This window comes from Monodelphis domestica, chromosome 4 (assembly GCF_027887165.1).
Source record: "Monodelphis domestica isolate mMonDom1 chromosome 4, mMonDom1.pri, whole genome shotgun sequence".
Classification (NCBI taxonomy): domain Eukaryota; kingdom Metazoa; phylum Chordata; class Mammalia; order Didelphimorphia; family Didelphidae; genus Monodelphis; species Monodelphis domestica.
The window spans coordinates 409008297-409030335 of NC_077230.1; positions in this window are offsets into that span (position 1 = coordinate 409008297).

The window sequence follows — 22039 nt, forward strand, 5'->3', positions numbered from 1 at the left end:
AACCATTTTTCCAACCAGGATACATTAGACAGAGAGAAAGGTTTAAGCCTCAACACTCTAATCCCTAAGCCCAACTAGCTTCCCTGAGAGGGAAACATCATTACAAAGCCATTGTCCACAATTACCTTGATAAGATGTTATTAGAGCTACTTACCCTGTGATTTCATTGCTATCCTTTTCTCAAGTCTCTCCCCTCTCCACTCTATCCTCTAAAGAGCTTCCCAGAGTTCTCTTTCCCCTAAATTATAGTAATGAGCTTATCATTCCTTTACTCCATAAACTATTATCTATATATTACCTCTTGGATAAAAGCTAAATTCCTCTCTTTGTTGTCCACCCTATTTTTCCAGACAAATTCCATATTATCTCCATTCACTTACACCATTTTCTAATCAAATAGGTCTATTACAGTTTAAACACAATATTCCATCTTCAGTCTCTGTCTTCATACTGCTTTTTCTCTGTGCCTGGAATGCTTTTTCCATCTCACCTCTGTCTTCCTTCTAGGCTTTGTTCAGATGATTTACTTCACTCTAAATACTAATGATAATGCTCTCCATTATTTTATATTTATTTGGTACATATTTTCCTTTTACTTACTCATATAAGTACCACCCCCAAGTAGACTAGCACCTCCTTGAGGGCAAGAAATATTTCCTAGAGCACTGTTTCTCACATAATAATGTAACAGTTAAATTAGTTTCTCTACTAAAAGTATTATATTTTATGAGGTTTATTAAAGATTATTAGAATTAAGGAATAAAGAAATACAAAATAAGAAAAACATGTGCAACCTACTCACTACATCTTGCCTGCTAGGTAGAGAGACCTGTGTGCCTAGAAGTGGAAGCAGAGAGCCCAAATAGGCAATACAGTCAGTTTAAATACAAATTTTGTTCTTGGCCCAGGTGGGGATCTTAGGTGAGATTATAGGGCATTCTGGGAAGTGTCAAGGACTTCTGGGGATTGAAGTCTGGGGTTCAACTCTCCATTTTTACAATAGGCATATAATAAATGCCTGTATAATAAACTAATGGAAGGATTGGTGGATATGAATGGTATTTCCCTTAGTACCTAGGGCAGTGCTTTGAACATAAGTCATTTTTTTCACTTCAGTGGTGACTTGCTTTATAAAGGGAATACAAAGAATGATGGTGTCCATGCACTCAGCTAGCACTAAGTCCCAAGGACAGAGAGTACAATCCACTGCTACTCTCTCAAGATAAATCTAGAAAGCAGCATTCATAGCATCTTTCCTTAGTAACCCTTTGTTAATAATTGTAGCATTATATCACCATTCTTAGAAATGGAAGGTTGAAACAACTGACTCAGAGTCCTAGAGCATTTTACTGTGGAATGATTTTTTTTCACCAAGGTCAATCAATCAAGCAATCATCATATAATAAGTGCTTTTTGTTTACTAGACATTGTGCTAAGTTATGCTGGGGAGTTATTTTTTTAATTGAAATTTTTTATTTAATTAATTAATTTAGGATATTTTTCTATATTCTTTCCGTCCCCTCCTCCCCCATACCCCAGTAGCTGGAAAGCAATTCCACTGGGTTTTACATGTGTCATTGGTCAAGATCTATTTCCATATTATTGATTTTTACACTAGGGTGATCATTTAGAGTCTATATCCACAATCGTATCCCCATCGACCCATGTGATCAAGCAGTTGTTTTTCTCATAGATCTTCCTCTGAATGTGGATAGCATTCTCATAAATCCTTCAGAATTGTCCTGGATCACTTATTCTGGGGATTTAAATGGAAAGAATAAAACAAGATCTAACCCGTGGTTAACTTTTGATGTCCTCATAATTAAAGATCAATGTACAGCTCCATTTATTCTCCTGTATTCCTCATAAATTCTCCTAGAATATCCTTCTGAAATATCATATATGGTGTGATGATGATGACCAGATCACCTAAGATGGATGAACTTTTATTAGAGACATCAGTGACCTCTTATTGGAGAAGACATTCTCCTTGTTGGCCTATTATATGGTTAAGAATAACTTCTTCCCATTGGTGACATAGCTAGAATTGCCTGCATCTAACTAAGGCAGTCATTCTTTCTTTCTAGAAACATCCATAGGTGGAGGATTCATTCAGTGAGTAAGAGGCACCACACAGTAAGTTGGATGGAGAAGAACCGTCTTCCCTTCCCCTTAGACTCTTTGGTCTAGAGAAGTCAGTTTGGTGTTTTTGCCTTGTTTCTTTTGTCCTTTTCAGTTCTAGGCACAGAGTGGAGTCCCAGATCCAAGAGCTTAAGCCTTGGGGACCTTGGAACCCAGGATTCCAGATCAAGTATTCCTACTTGCCCATCAGTGAAATCTTTAAGAAACAGAGTTCTGGATACAAACTCAAGTGTTTCTTTGAATCTGAAACTTAGTGAGATTAATGTAATATAAGAGATAATCTGAAGCCATGAAACTAATTCCCCCTTACATCCCCAAAGACAAAATCTTGTTGGAGAGGTGGAATTATGCCCCATCAGTGTTTGAGGAAATGTGTATATTCTTGCTTTTCCTATACCTTGGAAGTAAATATTTCTTTGTAAATGTTCATCTTGAGTGATTAAAGGGATTTGGGGGGGGGGCAGCTGGGTGGCTCAGTGGATTGAGAGCCAAGCCCAGAGACAGGAGGTCCTGGGTTCAAATTTGGTCTCAGACGCTTCCTAGCTGTATGAGGGCCTGGGCAAGTCACTTGACCCCCATTGCCTAGCCCTTATCACTCTTTTGCCTTAGAACCAATACTGTGTATTGATTCTAAGATGGAAGGTAAGGGTTTAAAAAAAATAAAAGGATTTGGGGTGCTTGACCACATAAAATTAAGGAACATAATAGGTGGAGGAAAAACAAGGGACCCTTTTAAGGCTACCAGAGAGCCATGGTGGGGTTGGGGGTGAAATGTAATATTTTTGGCCTTTATTTAGGCAGTTGGAGCCACCGAGTTCACCTGTAACAATAGGATCACAGGTTGAGACATTTAGATCTGGGAAGAAACTTAGAGTTCAGGGTCCTTTAAAATTTTACTGGAAAGTGATGATTTTGCTTTCACAAAGGTCAATCAATCAGTCATTATATAACAAGTTTTTTATGTGTGTCTGGCAAGTGCACAATATTATTAGAGACTACTAATTCCAATCCACAAGCAGACATTGTGTAAATGGAGAAACAAAGGTACAAAGTAGTTAACTGGCTCCCATAATGTCATACAGGCAATAATTTCATGGAGTATTTGAACCAGGTCCTCTTAACAAAAAGTCCACTGCCCTATGCCTCCTGAATATAAAGGAAAGATTGGGCAGCTGTGGACAGAGTGCTTGGACCTTGGGTCAAAAAGACTTCAGAAACTTACTAGATATGTGACTAAGCAAGTAATTTTACCCTGTTTGCCTCAGTTTTCTCATCTGTAAAATGAACTGGAGAAGGAAGGAAATCACACTAAAGGTACTGAAATAGATTGTGACTTCCTTCTCCAGTTCATATAAATGTGCTAATAATCTCTACATGGGATCACAAAGAAAATTCTCTAACCACTCTGTTTTACTTCCTCTGCTACCTTCTTGAGTTCTGGGAGGCATAGTTTAAGAAGGACACTGATGAGCTGAAGAGTATATAGAGAACAGTAACAAGAATGAAGAAGGGCCTTGAGTCTAATCTTCTGAAAATTGATTGAAAAAACTGAAGAAGACTCAGAGAAGATAGGATACTTTTCTTCAAGTATTTGAAAGATTGCCTTATGGAAACTGGGTTTGAATTGTTTTCCTTGGCCCCAGAGGGCAAAATGAGGACTGATGGTAGCAGTTAAGAAAAGGAAAATTTAGATTTGATGTCAAAAAAAGAATAAAAGGAAAACTTCCTACCTATGAGAGCTGTTCTAAATTGGAATGGTGTACCTTAAGAGATGATGGGCTCTTCCACTCTGAAAGCTTTCAAGGAAACACTAAATGCTCATTAGTCAGGCATGTCAGAGTAGCAATTTGTTCCAAGTATTGGTTATGCCTGATGACCACTGAGGTCCCCTTTCTACTCTAAAATTCTGATTCTAGCAGTCATTCTATCATTCTTATGCATCTTTAATCTCTTCTTTATCTCCTGACTCTTTCCCAAATGCCTAAAAATATGTTCAGATCTCCTCAATTTTTAAAACAAATCAACTTGCTATGCCCCTTCTACCCCAACCACCAAATCAACCTTACCTTCAATTTCTAGTTCATTCAGTAGTTACTCCAATTTACTATGAAACCACTTGGGAAAAAAATTCAATTCCTAATGATCCCAATTACTTGCTACCCCTATCCTCAAAACTTTTAAATGAGTCTCCTATTATTAATATCACTACTACTACTACTACTACTACTACTACTACTACTACTACTACTACTACTATTACTATTACTACTACTACTACTACTACTAGCCAATTGACCATAGGCAAGGGGAAGAGGGAAACCAAATTAATTAGATCATGTAATGTTCCCTTTTATCTTCCTTTCTCAAAATGCCCACCCTCACCACCACCCAGAATATAGTAGAGTGCCCCAAACAACCTGGAGCAAAATAAAATCCTTTTTCCTCTGAGATCCTGGGAGAGGAGAGATTGGGGGAGCAGGGAAAGGAGCTAACATGTCCCCAGGCTTGAGAAGGAAAAAATAGGGAAGGCTTCTATCTAGGCAATTATTGCCAATCTGACCTCTCATTTACTGGAATGGAAGTTGGGATGATTAAAATAAATACATTCAGTATCAAAGAACAATAAAACGAAATAGGTTTTAAAATGAAATAATGATCATCCAGAGGCCCACGTTTCACATGCTACTATCTATTATCTCACTTAAAATCATCCCTTTCTCCCCTTAATTGAAAGTATGAAAATGATTCCCATGTTAATTTGGTTCTTGGCTCATCTGCTTTCTTGGAGGGGTTATGAAAATTAAATACTCTGTTTTTAATAATAACTTTTCTCCTCATAAAAGAGTTTCTAATGACCACTTCCCTTAGTGGGTTTCTAGGTACACATAAGATCATTTTCAGTATTTTAAATGGTATAATTTGTGTGAATATATTGAATTTTTCCCCAGTGGCCTTCATGTTTTATTTTTATTTGCTTTAAAAGTTGTTTAAATTCATTTTTATTTTTTGCAAGATAGGGATAGGGACTGGACCTGTGATTTCTTTGTTATAGGGAATGCTAAGATGAGGAAACTATACCTCCCTGCAACTTATAGTCCTTGAAAATTGCCTAGAAGACTGAGACTTTCAGTGACTTGCCCAGGTACATACAGACAGTAGGTGTCAGAGTCAGTATTTGAGGCCAAGTCTTTTTTTTTCTTCTTTAACCTTATACAGAATTTATTTAGTTCAAATAGCTGAGTTTTCTGACCTTAAGATCAAGGGTTTCTTATTCTCTACCTTCCATTATCATTTAAATATTTTAAATATAATTCTTTGAGGCCAGCCATGACATCAAGACACTTCTGGCAGGAAGCTATCCCTATATCCCCTTCTCTCAGGGCCATTCTCTATTATCATTGTTCAATCATTTTCAGTCATGAATAACTCTTTGTGAGTCCACTTGGGTTTTTCTTGGCAGGGATACTGGAGTAGTTAGCCATGTACTTCTCTAGCTCATTTTATAGATGAGGAAACTGAGGCAACTAGGGCTAAGTGATTGCCCAGGGTCCTATAACTAGTAAGTGTTTGAAGCTAGACTTGAACTCAAGTCTTCCTGACTGGCACTCTGTCTCCACTGTACCACCTTGCTGCACTAACTGCCCTCTCCAAGGGGTCTGCTAAAGGTGATCCACCACACTTAAAAGACAACTGTGGATACCAGAGTAATGATAATAAGTAGAGCTGAATCAGCTAAACAGGTAGGTTTTAGAAGAATTGCCATTGGAAAGAAAACTCTCTAGCAGGAAGATGAATAAGGATAAAAAATGAGTGAAGGAAGATCAGAAATTGGGAGGAAAATGGTAGTAAGGTTGAGCAAGGAAAGAAATAAAACTAGACTTTCTGCTCAGTGAAACTACCAAGTCATTAGAGGCACAAAATTCAAGATTTAGACTTAGGATCCAAAAGCCAACTAGTCTAATTCTCTCATTTTAGAGGATAAAAGTGGGTCCAGGAAGGTATATAGATAATAAATGGAAGGGCTGGATTAAAAATAACTTCTTTAAATTCCAAATCAAGCTAGCTTTTCTTTTTTTCTTTTTTTTAATCCCTTATTTCCCATCTTAGAATCAACACTGTATCTTGGTTCAAAGGCAGAAGAGTGGTAAAGGCTAAGCAATTGGGGTTAAGTGACTTTTCCAGGGTCACACAGCTAGGAAGTATCTGGGGCCACATTTGAAAGCAGGACCTCTCATCTCTAGGTCTGGCTTCCAATTTACTGAACCATCTAGCTGCCCCCAAAGTTCCATGGCATAACACTTGCTTCTAGTCTCTAAAACATTCTCCTTCCTGGGAGATTGATTTGTTTTCTCCTATAAATTTGGAGGAAACTGTATTCATGTTAAGATGAGGTTCATTTTGATCTCACTATTAAATTCACTATTAAATAACTGTATTCTTTTATTCCTTTAGTTATTATGACTGCTTCTGGGAATTTGTAGAGGAAGGATGACTTGGTTTGTTCTCCCTGGTTTCATCTTGCTTTAGGATGTCACTTCCAAGTCTAGAATTTTCAAGTTATGATGGGAAACAAGACCCAAATCCTTCAGTATGAAACCTCTAGAGAATGATAACAATAATAAATGTAGTAGTAATAGACAGGTTACATTTGTCTTGCAATAAAGAAACAATATATTTTTCCTTCCTGACACTCCTTGAGTTGTTAAATTAAAAACCCAGCCCTTTCTTCTTACTTAGGATCATTTCAACATGAAGTAGATTATGGCAACCCTTCTATGAAATCGCCTATTAGTAGTGTTAATAGAACTTGTAAGTATAAGAACAAGAAGATCATTGCATATCACTTGAAAGTTAAAAAGTACATTACAGACATCCTCTCATACTGTTCTCAGGAAGAAATTAGCAAATCATGGACCTCAGAGATTGGAGGGACCTAACAGCCATCTAGTTCAACTTGTTCCACAAGGAGAATCCTTGCTACAGTGTTCCAAATGTCTTTGCTTAAAGACTCCCTAACTCCCCAAACAGCCCACTAAACTTTTTACTCAGCCAATAAGCAGAGTAAAACAGCCCATTTTTGACTTACTCTGTGTCTTGGTAACAATTGTAAGATAGAAGGACAAGGGCTAGGCAAATAGGATTAAAGTATTTGTCCAGGGTCACACAGCTAGGAAGTATCTGTGGCCATATTTAAAGCCAGGAATAGGCATTTATTAAACACCTACTATGTGCCAGGAGCTGGAAATACAAAGAAAGACAAATGCAGTCAGTCCTTGCTGTCAAGGTACTTCGAGTCTAATGAGAGAGGCGACATGCAAAGAGCTATCCAAAAGAATAGAGACAAGACAAATTAAATAGAGTCAGCAAAGGGAAGTCACTAGCATTAAAGGAGGTGGAATTTTAGCTGAGGCTTGAAGGAAGCCAAAGAGACATGTCAGAACGTGAAAATGAAAAGGGAGAATATTCCAGGCATGAGGGACCACCAATGAAAATTCCCAGAGTCAGATCCTGGGATGCCTTCAGCACGGAACAGCAAGAATATCAATATCATTGGATTGCAGAGTCCTTAGAAGAGTGGGAAGGAGAGAGGGTATAAGGTATAAAAATACTAGAAAGAAACCAAATCTAATTCTTCTGCCATATGAAAATCAAATTCTTGAAGACAGCTGTCATGATCTCCCTCCCTAAATCTTCTCTTCTTCATGCTAGAAAATCCCCAATTCCTTCAAGTGACCCTTCTATTCTATGGTCTTCCCAATTATAGCAGCCTTTCTCTAGACACTCCTTATCCTGACTGAAAAAGCAACAACCAGAAAATAGTGGCTGATTGAGTTTGTTGAGCATTTTTTTCCCACTGTTCCTGGATTAATCCCCCGCCCCAATGATTTTCTCTATGCAATGCTTCCAATTTTGACAGTATAAACCACTCTGCTTATTGAAGGAGACATGATCTGTATTGGGAGGAAATTGTCCATTTTAAATATTTTAACAATTTAAAAGAGAAATTATATAAAAGTTATATAAAAGTCATATAATATTCTCTCCCCCAGCTCCCCAAATCTTCCATTTTAGAGTATACAGAGTTTAGCCTGGCAAACTGCTATCTAGAATGAGAGAACATTTCCTTACACTGACTTTCTGCAGGAAACCCTTCCCACAATCTAATGGGTAAATTCAGGTTGGGTCCTGTTCATGAGATCATGCCAAGCCTGACCTCTGACCAAAGGACCAGAACATTGGGCTAACCAAAATAATTAAGTTCCGCAAAAAAAAGTAAGATTAAATTAAATGAAATTTTTCAATAGCCTATTGGGACCTAAATTCAGTATGATAATATATATTCTAATTTTTAGAAACTTGGACATGGCTCTATTTATGCCCTGAAGACACTATATCTATCGATTCAATGTCTACATCAGCAGAGGGTCATTTTTAGTCATGGCTCCAATCCCCCATCAAACCCAGCATTTTCCCATTACTTGTGTTGTCTTTCTGAGATCACTTTCTTTATTTTTATGTTATCTCCCTTTCAGAATGTAAGTTACATGAGGACAGAGATTCTTTTTTGCCTTTCTTTTTATTTCTAATACTTATCAGTGTCCCGGCCTAAGCACTTTGTAAATATTTGTTATCTAATTAATAGATCATTGACTTCTTTTCTCCAATTTGTTTATAAAGAAGAAAGATGTTTCATTATATAAGCTAATTGTTATCTGGCTTTGAGGGCAAAGACTTTTTTCAATTTTTTTTTTGTCCAGCATACCAAACATAGAGTTTGACAAATAGTAGGTATGTAATAAATAAGTGTTGACATATTAGTCAATTGATTACCAGAGTAAGCTTCTGATGTTGTCCCAACTCTCAACTATCACAACCTTACACCAGATTCTATCACCTTAGGGTGGTAGTGAACATAGCTTCTATAAAGTTTATTTCTATGTTGCTTCAGTTAGTCTGACTCTCCATGACATCATTTGGAATTTTCTTAGCAAAGATTCTGCCATTTCCTTCCACATTTTATTTTGCAAATGAGGAAACTGAAGGAAATAGGGTTAAGTGACTTGCCCACAGTCACATAACTAGTTAATGTCTGTGGCCAGATTTGAACTCATAATGATGAGTATTCCTGACTCCAAATCCTGGAATTCTATCCATTGCCTCATCTAGCTGCCCTCATTCTTATGCTGAGAAATAATAACTAGGAGGTCCCCACAGGAGGGCTATCATTCCCCCATCCCCAAAGTACACCAATAACTGTGATAACTACAGATTTGCTGCAGGACCATGAAATTTAGAAGGTCCATAATTTATAATAATTATTTATAAATTTGAAGCCATGTTTTAATTCATTACATTTATATTCTGGCAGTAAATTCAGTCTTTCTTTAGCACAAAAACTAGTTAGTAAGAATAATTAGTTAAACTAATGGAGCTCCCAATTGATATTTTACATTCCCCATCCCCACTTAATCTAAGCTCCTCTTCAGTAATGGTTTTCCCAGAAAGAATCTCAAGTTCTCCCCAACAGCTCTCCTGTTGGGGAGCAAGAAGATGAGGGCCTATTAAATGCTTCTTGCCCCAGGTTCCATGTTGTGCTTTTTAGCCCCAAAGGGCATAATTACTAGTTATAGCTGTGCCCAAAGAGTTCCGATCGAGACTTTTCCCCCTCAAGAGTCAATCACGCCATCCCCCCAAGACATTCAAGTCATATAATCCCTGAACTCTGCCAATGAGTTCCTACACTAAATAGAAAAGGTCTCTCCATCAAGTTGGGTGGTATGGATCTGCAAACAAATGAGAGACCCTTGAGATATACTCAGAATAGACTGTGCCGAACTGGCAAATGGAATTATATTCCTGGAGGGAGAGGTTAATGAGAAATGGGACCAGTGCAGAGAGGTCGGATTAATACCTCCCCCCTCTTCTGAACACCATGCCAGCAGATAGCATTAACATTTTCGGTTGCCATGATGTCTATTAAGTTTGCTTTTTAGTGTTTTTTTTTTCACACCTAGACCTGTGACTTTATTTTTAGAGAGAATTTCTGAGGACAATGGCTCCTCTGACAACAAGTACACACTAGCAACTTCTCTTCACCTTGGGGAGTTAAAGTTAAGTGACTTGGCAAAGTCACATGATCATTTTGTTTCAAGGACAGGATTTGAACACAGATTTTTTCTGATTCCTAGGTCTAATCTCTATCCACTATACCATGCTACCTCTCTGGAATTGTTTCTCTAGAAACACTGTATTCTATGAGTATTCATTATAGATTATTTATAAATTTCTACTGACATCTTTTGGGTTTTTTTCTGTGTCTAAGCTTCCCCCTCTAGCTCTCTTCTATGCCTCTCAGAGAGCCATCATGTATAAGAAACAATTAAGAGAAAAGAGAAAGAGAAGAGTAAATCAGTGAAAATGATCATTATATCAATAAACATCTAACAGTATATGCAGTATTCCAAATCCCCCACACTTCTGCAAAGAACCTGGGGGAAGCATCTTCCTATATCTTTTTCATGAATGTCACGTTTGTTCTTTGTAATTTCACAACATTCATTTTCTATTGTATAGTGGATATTATCTCCATTTATATCACTGTAGTCATTGTGTATATATTCTTCTTAGATTTGTTTATACTACATTGAGCTCAGGCAATATAATGCCTCCGTTCATATAATCATTTCTTTGCTTCTCTGAATTCTTGTCTTCATCACTTCTTACAGCACAATAATATTCCATTATATTCATGTACCACCATTGGTTTACCCATTCCCCAATTAGTGGGCATCTACTTTTCAACAATAATTCTTTGATACCAGAAAAAGTGCTAATATAAATACTTTGAGGGAAACTGTAGCCGTTGTTTTTAATGCATGCCCTCTTTGGTGCATATACTAGCTGTGGAATCTCTAAATCAAAGGGAATAGACATTGTGTTCAGTTGTTTCATTCCTGTCCAGTTCATCATTATAAATTATATATTTTTTTCTTTCTGACCTCATTTGGGGTTTTCTTGACAAAGATGCTAGAGTGGTTTTTCCATTTCCTTCTCTAGCTCATTTTTTTTTGCAGTTGAGGAAAATAAAGCAGAGTTAAATGAACTTGCCCTGGGTCACACAGATGGTAAATGTCTGAGGCTAGATTTGAACTCAGGAAGGTGAGTTTCCCTAACTCTAGGTCCAAAGCTCTATCTACTGATCCACATAGCTGCCCTTGAAAAGTATCCATTTAAGAATATATAGCAGTCCTAGCTGCTGCCACCTCCTAAGACAAGTCTTCCAAGACAAGTTCCAGAAAGCCTCAAACTAAATAAAGGAACACATAGAACTTCATCAGAGCTCTTCTCATATCCTCTCCTAGGGCTTCTTGTAAGGATTACAAACTGCATAGCCAAGATCTAGATACACAGAGCACTAGACAAAGATCTTTGGTCTTACTTCATATGGCATCTGCTTCAAGTAAGTCTGGCCACAGCATTCACATTCCAGGTCTTTGTGGCCCAAAGTAGCCTCTCTAGAAGATGGATTGAGACCCCTGAGGCTGGAAGGAAATTTTAGCAATACTTAGTAAGGTACACAAAGAAGGCTCAATAAAAGTGAATTAGAAAGCACCAGATATCATTCAATAAAATCTAGGATGAAGGGCGAGAATAGACCTCAAATATCATCTAGTCCAACCACCTCAATTTACAAATGGGGAAATGGAGGTCCGGGGTTGGAAAGCAATTTGGCTAAGGTCACAAAGGTAGCAAGATTAAGAGGTGGATTTGAACCTCAGTCCTCTAACACCAGAGGCTGAGTTTAACCTAAAAATCCCATCCTTCTATCTCCCAGCAATCCTATACCTACAACATGAGATGTCTTGAATGAATGAAGAGTTAGCTTTAAGTTCCATGTGGGTCTCCAATAAGCCAACTACTATGACCTAATTATTAGAGTCAGAGTGTGTTTTGGTTAAATTCAGCACTTGCTAAGTACCTAATGTATACAAGGCACTGTGCAAAATGCTTAGGCTGTAAGGCAAAAGTAATGTTTATAATGATCTCTGTCTTGAAAGAACCTGTACTGGGACAAAAAACATGGGTAGAGATAAGTAAATACCAAAGAATTTCAGGAAGTAAAATGGATTAACAACTAGGAGAATCAGGTCAGACCTTGTGAAGGGGTTGACTTAATTTAGAAGAAAGCTAAGAATTCAAAAAGGCAAAGGTGAAGAAGAAAGGAACATATTCCAGATAGAGGCATAGAGGTGGGAGATTGTATACTAAGCTAATCCATGTAGGACAGAGAGAGTATGAAAGAGAGTGATGGGAAATAAGACTGGAATGGAAGAGTAGGTACAAGAAAGATGGTGGGATAAAAGGCCAATTTTAACCCGTGACCCATAACCCTTAAGCAGAACTTTCTCAGAACAGATATTGGGAGTTGATTATCAGAGCCTAAGTGAGGAACAATGGCACTTCAAGTGGTTTCTTCCTATTCTCCTCTCTTCTGTCCTCCACTCATTCCCAATTCAGGTCTCAGGACTTACTACAATAAGAATCTGAGAATATACATTAGAATGATGCAAAAGCAGAGGATAAGATCATGAGATTGCCAATTAGAACTGGAAGGCACCCTGAAAACATCAAGTCTAACACATATTTGACCAAGGATCCCTTCTAGAATCTGCCTGACAAGTCATTATCAATCTGAAGAACTCCAGTGACAGGGAATCTAGAGTCTCCCAAGGCAACCTCAATTGTTAGGAAGTTTTGACTTACATTAAACTTTAAATCTACCTCTCAACAATGTCCACCTAACTTCTTCAGACATTTACTAGCTGTGTGATTCTTGGCAAATCATTTAATCTCTGACAAGCCTCAGCTTCTTTATCTCTAAAATGGAGATAATAGCACCTACCTTACAGGGTTGTCAGAAATATAAAATGAATTCATATTTGTAATGTGCTTTATAAACTTCAAAACTTGGGGGAAACTATTGGAAACTTCCACAGTGTCCAGTCCTATCCTAGAGGCTATCTTTATGTCTGTCTATCTGGGGGCCAAGGACAGTCTATCATGCATAGAGACAGACTCCACAGATGGCAAATGGCATTTGGGGTCACCTCCTCTGTACTCTGCCTCCAGGCAAGATGGTTTAGTGAAATGATGGTAGATAGGATATTAAATGTCTCTCCTCCAAGACTGCCTGAGAGGAGCCTTCAGGGCTTGGAGCAGAAATATATGAGGCAGAGCCAGGAGAGCAACTGTCATCCCAACTTTCAAAATGTCTTTCTGTCCAACCCTGGTCCCTATGTGAGGCATTCTTTTTTCAAAATATATTCTGGATAATTTTGTTTTATTTTATATCATTTATATTTTCCAATATATTCTCCTTCCTCCCTTTCCAGAGACCCATCTCTTATATTTGAGGGTAGAAAGGAGAAACAAGAAAACACTTAAGCAAAGCTAACCAATATAAGCCATAAAGTATGACAATAATCTTCAGGACCAAAGTGCTGTACCCCAAGATCAGGGGTAGGCAAAGTATGACCGAGGGGCTAAATCCAGCCCCCCTCCTGTTTTCACATGAGCTAAGAGTGGTTTTTCACATTTTATCATTCTTAGCTTGAAAGTAAAAAAAAAGATGGTGGGCTAGATTTGGCCTATAAATTGTAATCTGCCAACTCTCTGACTCTATGCCATTAATATTCAAAGTGTCCTGGGTAGATTTAATTCTAATCCAATACCATAATGGAGATGAGGGGAAGAAAGAACCAAGTGCTCAACCACCATCTTCCTCCTACTCCCCAACAAGACAAAAAGAAATCACATAACATCTATCAGTGCCATATGTTAGCTAAGCCAATATTATAATTAGAAAGGAATGCATGCACACACACAGATGTGTGTGTAGATATACTCAGTTCCATTCAATATACATTTATTAAGTGCTGAATACTGGAGATCCAAAATGAGAAAAAGGGTTATCCTTGCCTTGAAGGAGCTTATAATCTCTTTTTATAAACCCTTATCATCCATCTTAGAATTAATACTGTGTATTGATTCCAAGGCAGAAGAGTGGTAAGGGCTAAGCAATGGGGGTTACGTGGTCACACATCTAGGAAATGTCTAATGTCAGATCCAAATCCAGGACTTGTCATCTCTAGGACCAGCTCTCCATCCATTGAACCACCTAGCTATACCCAGGAGCTTACAATCTAGTGGTAAAAACAATATGCCAACAAATATATACAAAGCAACCAGAATAAATACAAATAATTAATAGAGGAGAGGCACTGGAATTAAGAGCTGTTGGGGAAGTCTTCCTATAGGAGAAGGGATTTTAGTAGACATTTAAAGGAAGTCAGGGAGATTAGAAATCAGAGTTTAGAACATTAAATTCATGTGTGTGTGTGTGTGTGTGTGTGAGCTTCTTCCAATGATAACAAAAAATAACAACCCTTATATGCTGCCTTTCTTTTTCAGGTCTTATCTACTCTCATGGAATTAATTATCAAAGACCATAGATAAAACATTGGAAGGAGCCCTAGAGACCATAGAGTACAATTACCTCATTTTATAGTTGGAAATATGGGAAACAGAGAGGTTTCATGACTTTCCTAAAGTCACACAGGTAGTAAGTAGAACAACCAGAATTAAAACTCAAGTGCTCTGACTGCAGAATCAGTCCTCTCTTCATTATACCTCATTATTTCCCATAATGCCATCATGGGTTATCCACTCAACTTACTGGAGGCCTTCTGCTATTTCTCCTAATGTGTCATTAAAGTAGTCTGGCTATCCACCTCTCATCTCTCATTCCCATTACATAATGAACTTTTATTTTCATGATTTCATTTATTGAGGGACTGTCCAGATTGATGACATATAAATGTAACTGACATGATTGTGGTGACAAACTAGGACAAAGTAGAATGTTTTAGAGCTTTAGGACAATTTTAGAGAATTCTAGGAAGACTTGTAAAAGCCAATGAAGAGTGAAGTAATCATAATACAGAGAACAATCTATGCAATAACGACACTGTTGGATAACCAACCAGGCCCACATACAGGAAGTTCTGGTTCAAATCTGGCCTCAGATACTTCCTAGCTGTGTGGCCTAGAGATATGGAGGTCCTGGGTTCAAATCTGTCCTGATATTTCCTACATATGTGACCCTTGGCAAGTCATTGAACTCCAATTGCCAAGCTTTTACTGCTCTTCTCCTTAGAATAAACACATATTATCAATTCTAAAATGGATGGCAAAGGTGTTTTTTTAATACTATAGAAGTGAGTAATTTGAAAGATTTAAGAATTCTGTTTAATGCAATGATGAACAGAATTCCAGAAGACCAATGATAAAACAAGTTACCCATTGGCTTACAAGAGAGGTGACAAACTTAATATGCATAATGATATATTAATTTTTTATATACCCACTGTAAAAATTGTTTCATTTAATGATCTATATTTGTGATGCTGGCTTTATTTCCTCTTTTTTTTTCATTTGAGGAAATAGGAAGGAGAAAAATAGTCAATGCTTATTAACTAAAAATATTTTCTTTAATACAATATTAATATGATACAGTTACTTTAGCATTGTGGAGTTTAACCCATTTTGTATCACAGATTCCTTTGACAATATGATAAAGTTTATGGACTTCTCAGAATATTGGGGATGGGGTTTGTACATAATTGAAGGAAATTTTACTTTCTTCAGTAATTAGTTAATAAATAGTTAATGAAGGTCACCTTTATTTTTAAATAATTTTTTGTTTTTTTCTACTGCATCTTCCCATTCGGATTCACAGAACCTCTAAAATCTATTCATGGACCCCTTATGAATCTATGGAACTTAGATAAAGAACTGGTCTAACAGTATGTCTCCTCTTTGATTAATTTAAAAAAAAAGGTTCTCATCTTATTGAAAGTATCAAAAGCCAAAGTTAATTTAAAGTTTATATACCAGCTAAGAAATGAGTGATTTTAGAAGCCACTGCCTATTTCCCATCATTGCCCATATGTCCACATAAAGAAAATAGGGACATAAAGGATAAAAGGCTTTTTTGTATCTTTCTTTTCTTCATTGATTACCATGACCAAATAATTGACCAACACATGGCCAGTCTACTAGAGACATACCTCTGTACCCTTAACTGGGTTGGTCCTCAGAAATCAGATCCACTTCAGTTGTATTCAAAACCCATTTAACATAGCAGAAGCTGCCAAGAGTTCATAATCAGTATTTACAATCTTTGAAGACCAAGGCCAACTCAACATGATGAAGAGGCATTGGACTAGAGCTTTATGAAGAATAGCTTAAATCCTTAAATCAAATATTTAAAATGCTTAAAACTAATACTGCTAAACTACAATAATGCAAAATTCTATTTACTATCAATTCCAATTGCTGTATTAGATGGTTTGCCCAACTGATTTTTAATTTTTTATTTTAAAAATTAAGATAATTTTTCAGAAGAGTTTTTACTAAAGATTGATGTGTCAAAACAAAATCTATCAATAATATTTTAAATGTATGCAATGTCTCTGGAATACATAATATCTTAAATTAGTCAAAACAATGGCTCAAGGAGCTGTAGTTTTTGTCTGTGTGGGTGAGTTAGTCCTCCACTGAAACAAATAACAACTTCTCTGTATGCTAGGAGATGGTTTCCAAGGGTGATAATGGTCAAAGATTCAGCCCCTTGCAGATACCAAGGAAATGAGCCTCCAAATATAATCATTTTGGTCTTTAAACAAGAGAGATGAGAAATAGAGAGGGGAAAAAAAGAGAGAGACAGAGATAGTGAGTTGATAGAAGATAGATGGATGAATAGATAGACAAAGAACCAGACATATGACAGACAGAAGGATAGATAGATGGTTGGAGGGAGAGAGAGAGAGAGAGAACGAGAGAGAGAGAGAGAGAGAGAGAGAGAGAGAGAGAGAGAGAGAGAGAGAGAGAGAGAGAGAGAGGGAGAGAGAGAGAGAGAGATGGATGGGTAGATGGAAGTATGGACAGACAGACAGATGGATGGATGGATGGATAGATAGATTGATAGATGGAAGGATGGACGGATGGATGGATGGATGGATGAACGGATAGAAAAATAGATACATAGATAAAGAATTAGTCTATTATAAGGTCCACTGAAAAACTTTCCAGATTTACTAAAAATAGCATTATCTTGGCTTAGCCTTCTCAAAGACAAATACTTCTCCATGCTACAATAAGGCACTGGGGTTTGACTTTAATAGAGGAAAATAAAACAAAATAAAAATTTTAACTGATTTTTTTCCCTTAGGACTCTTTATCATTAAGATTCTGACACACAAGTCTAAGTATCAAGTTGAATAACAAATGATATTTGTAGTGGTGGTGGTGATGGTGGGGGTGGGGGTGGGGGTAGTGGTGGTGGTGGTGGTGGTGGTGGTGGTGGTGGTGGTGGTGGTAGTAGTAGTAGTAGTAGTAGTAGTAGTAGTAGTAGTAACATGGTTGGCTCTGGCCCCACTATCTTAGGGCCAGACCTAGTATATTTAATATCAATTCTTTCCATGGTTCTCAGGTGACTGGAAGGAAGGGTTTAAGGACTCTCTTCTCTATCATAAGCTCAAGTCCCTACCAGCTATGTTCTCATTTTAAGGGCCCAATGGCAAATTTTCCAGTCCAATTTAACTACTTAATATGGATGTCCTTTTACCAAATAATATTTACTTAAAAATTATAAAGGAAAAAGTACGCAAAATTTCCCCCAAGAATTCAGTGGCATAATTCCCCCATTCATCCTCAGTCTGGGCAAAGTAGAGAATTATTAGAGGTCAACTAAATTCCTGCAGAACATTGGTCCCACCCAGAACACCCATGTTCAAAGCTGGCATCTATGCCAACTTCTGCTGGGCTGGAGTGCTAGGATCCTAAGACTCTTGATCCTTTGGGACTTGCTGCTACAATGGCTGTAACAGATGGCTTGGATTGCTGGACTCCAAGATCCCCTTGGTTTGAGATGTGTGAACCTTAAAAATTCTCAAACCCTACTTCATAAGGTTGGATTAAGAACATTCCCCATTGGGACCATTCCCCATTTGGGCAGTGAAGGTACTTAGATCAGGAATGTGAGACCTCTATTCCACCCCTACTTAAGTCTGCCCTAGGGGAAAATAAAGTTGTAAACTCCTTGCTGAACAATGAAAGATACTTAAACCCATACTTATAGTAGGACAAAAGTTCTTAAACTATGCCTATTTGGGATTTATTGAATAATTGGGACAAAAGGGTGCTAAGTACCTATAAAGGTCAGACAACTTGTGAACTTACAAGGAGCAAAGAGGTGAAAACTTACTCAGAGATTCTAGTCTACTCAGGTGTGAATTACTCAAAAAGATTAGTTTACTTAGGTGTGAACTAAGAATGGTCTGTCCTTTGAAAAACGTCTACTGGGATTGGTAGATATAAGGACTTAGGGGAGGTGACATAGGAGAAAATGCCCTTTAAATAGGAGCTCAAATTCATTCAGAGGGGCATTCAGATTGAGGATTGAGCTGGTGGAGGCAGCTGAGATGGAGCTGGCCTGGTGTCACTAGAATCCTTGCTTGGACAGATCTTGTGGTGAGTGATTAAGGACTGACTGATCTTTCTCTTAAGGGCTTAGGCCTGGGTTGGCCAGGGCTGCCCTGGGCTAGCCTATCCTTTTCTCATTATTCCCCTTTTTCTCTCTTTCTCTCCTTTTCTTTAATTCCTCATTTGTATTAATTAAAATCTCTATAAAACCCAGCTGACTTGGGTATATTTTAATAATTGGAAATATTCTCTGGCGACCACCTTATATTTGATTAACAAAACACTGTAGTGAAAACATATTTCCTGAGGTCACAACTTACTCATCCACTCTTATATCTACTACAATTTAAGTCTTCCACTATTTTAATTATTACAGTTTATGACAACCAACTACTTTAATTATTACAGATGCCAGGTCAAGTATGATACCCCATTCTTTACACGTAGAATGGAAAAGAACAAACAAAAATACCAAAACTCCAGGCCCGTTTCCTATGGATCATACAGTCTCAGCAGTGGAAGAAGAAGGCCTTAAGGCCCTTCTTGATTAGTGCATGACTTGAGTAAGAGAGTCGTCTCCTCCTCAGATATGAATGCCACAAAACTCACAGTATGAGCTGTCAAGCCATTTTAAAGATGCTGACAGATCTACCTGTGCAGTAAATAGGAAAATATTTTTCCCAGACAGGTAGCAGGTGAACTTGTGTTTCGAGTCTCCAATCTCCTAGAAGCAGTTCTCTAGTGTTTTCCATGTGGATGACATCATCTTGGCAAATTGATGGTGTCTGCATATGTTCCAAATCCTCTCTTGTTATTGTTGTTGTTCATACAATGGCTGTAGTTTGTTGTTGTTGTTGGGTTGTAGTTTTGTCCAGAGCAGTGATTTCATTGGTACAGGGAGCTTCTGACTGCACTCATGAGAAAAATCCCTCTACCAGGGTAAATCATTAATTCTGCAGCAACTTTCAGTCTTAGAAAGATGTCTGAGAGGAGTAGTGAGGTGACTCAGTGGACAGAGTAGATAGACAGTGCCAGGTTTAAAGTTGGGAGGGCCTAGGTTCAAGTTTGACTGCAGTTACTGCCAAGCTGGGTGAACCTGAGCAAATCACTTAACTCCATGTGCCTAGCGAAAGAAAGAAAGAAAGAAAGAAAGAAAGAAAGAAAGAAAGAAAGAAAGAAAGAAAGAAAGAAAGAAAGAAAGAAAGAAAGAAAGAAAGAAAGAAAGAAAGAAAGAAAGAAAGAAAGAAAGAAAGAAAGAAAGAAAGAAAGAAAGAAAGAAAGAAAGAAAGAAAGAAAGAAAGAAAGAAAGAAAGAAAGGCAGGAGGGAGGGAAGGAAGGAAGGAAGGAAGGAAGGAAGGAAGGAAGGAAGGAAGGAAGGAAGGAAGGAAGGAAGGAAGGAAGGAAGGAAGGAAGGAAGGAAGGAAGGAAGGAAGGAAGGAAGGAAAGAAGGAAGGGAGGAAGGAAGGAAGGGAGGAAGGGAGGAAGGGAGGAAGGGAGGAAGGGAGGAAGGGAGGAAGGGAGGAAGGGAGGAAGGGAGGGAGGAAGGAAGGAAGGAAGGAAGGAAGGAAGGAAGGAAGGAAGGAAGGAAGGAAGGAAGGAAGGAAGGAAGGAAGGAAGGAAGGAAGGAAGGAAGGAAGGAAGGAAGGAAGGAAGGAAGGAAGGAAGGAAGGAAGGAAGGAATATAAGTGCCTGGTTCATTTAGAAGGTAAGTGACTTCTTTAGGGTCATACAGTCAGAAGGGATAAAATTTTGAACCCATATTTGATAATTCCAAGGTCAGCTCTCTACCCCCTACCTCCACATTATCTATGATTCATAAAAATTAAAATTTGTTGCCTCAGAATGTATAATATTATTCTTTGTTGGAGGTCTTCAAGCAAATGCTTGCTGATACTCTGCTTTAAAAGGAATTCTTTCTCAACTGTGGGTGGAATTAGGCAGCTACTGAGATGAAACTCCAGGGTGCTAGGATTCTGGAATCAGTGATTTCCGAATTGATTCTTTGTGATTCTTTGTGTCACTTAGGATTCAGTTCAAACTACTACTTCAAAGGAGGAAATTTAGCCCTTTTAGAGACACCAAAATTAAAACAAAAAATAAACAAAAAAATCACTTTCCTTAATATTCCATAATACAAAGCTATTACCATAATCATAGACTTGGGGAATAAATAAATTGTTCATGTCATTTAGTCAGGATTCCAGAAGAGCAAAGTGGAAATGTTTTTTCTGTCTTTTTTTACTGAATGAATTTTAGTAAAAATTTTTAGTAAAAAAAAAACATCATCTTCTCACTTTACCCAACCCATTGGGTTTCTAGATTGTGAATCTGACCTCGTTACCATGTTTCTACAGAGAACAAGCCACTTCTTCACTTTGTGGGGAGCAGGGCTGCCTTTTAAAATTTTTAAATTCATAGAATTGTGATTTACTGGGAAAGATTAGAACTTTGCATGTGTTCTTACATCAATCAATCAAGAAGCATTTATTAAGAGCTTATTCCATACCATGTACCTGCTAAGTATATGTAATCATGCACAAAGTGCATGGAATAAAAAATAAAAATGAAACAAGACAGAGAAAAGGATATCTGGCCAGATGTTAGAAGGCATGGCTAGAGGAAAAGAAAAGGAAATCAGTAGGTGAAAAAAAGATAAATTCTCCAGCACAGGTGTATTTGTAGGTTTTACAAATGAGGAAGTAAGGCAGCTAGGTGGCATTGTGGATAGAGCACTGGACATGGAGTCAAGAAGATTTATCTTCCTTAGTTCAAATCTGACTTCAGATATTTATTAGCTATATGACTCTGGGAAAGTCATTTAACCCTGTTTACCTCTGTTTCTTCTCTGGAAAATGAGCTGAAGAAGAAAATGACAAACCACTCCGGTATCTTTGCCAAGAAAACTCCAAATGGTATCATGAAGAGTTAGATATGACTGAAAATGACTAAAAACAACTACAAAAATGAGAAAGTAACACTAATAAAGACAAAGTTGAGTCAAGGGAAGAAGCAAAGTCTTTGTGTTTGGGTTTGGAGTCTCTGTGAAATGGGCTATGAGGGCACCATTTATTTTGCTGATGTGATTTTCTCACTAATTTTTCATGTTCCTTTCATTCTTGTCCTGCAATCCACCCTCCATCAGCTTCTGAGCAGTGTCTTTCCTCTTGTTTTGGGTGGAGCAACTGTTTACTTTCCTTTCTCTCCAAAGAGTACCTCAGTGATAGATACCATTTCTCAGAGATGCTTCTCTCAGGAAAGGGTAAGCATCTGACCTTCAAATTGGACCCCAAGAATGTTCAGAAGAGTAACACACTAGCTGTTTCTGGTGACCTTACCATGAGATTGTTTAAAA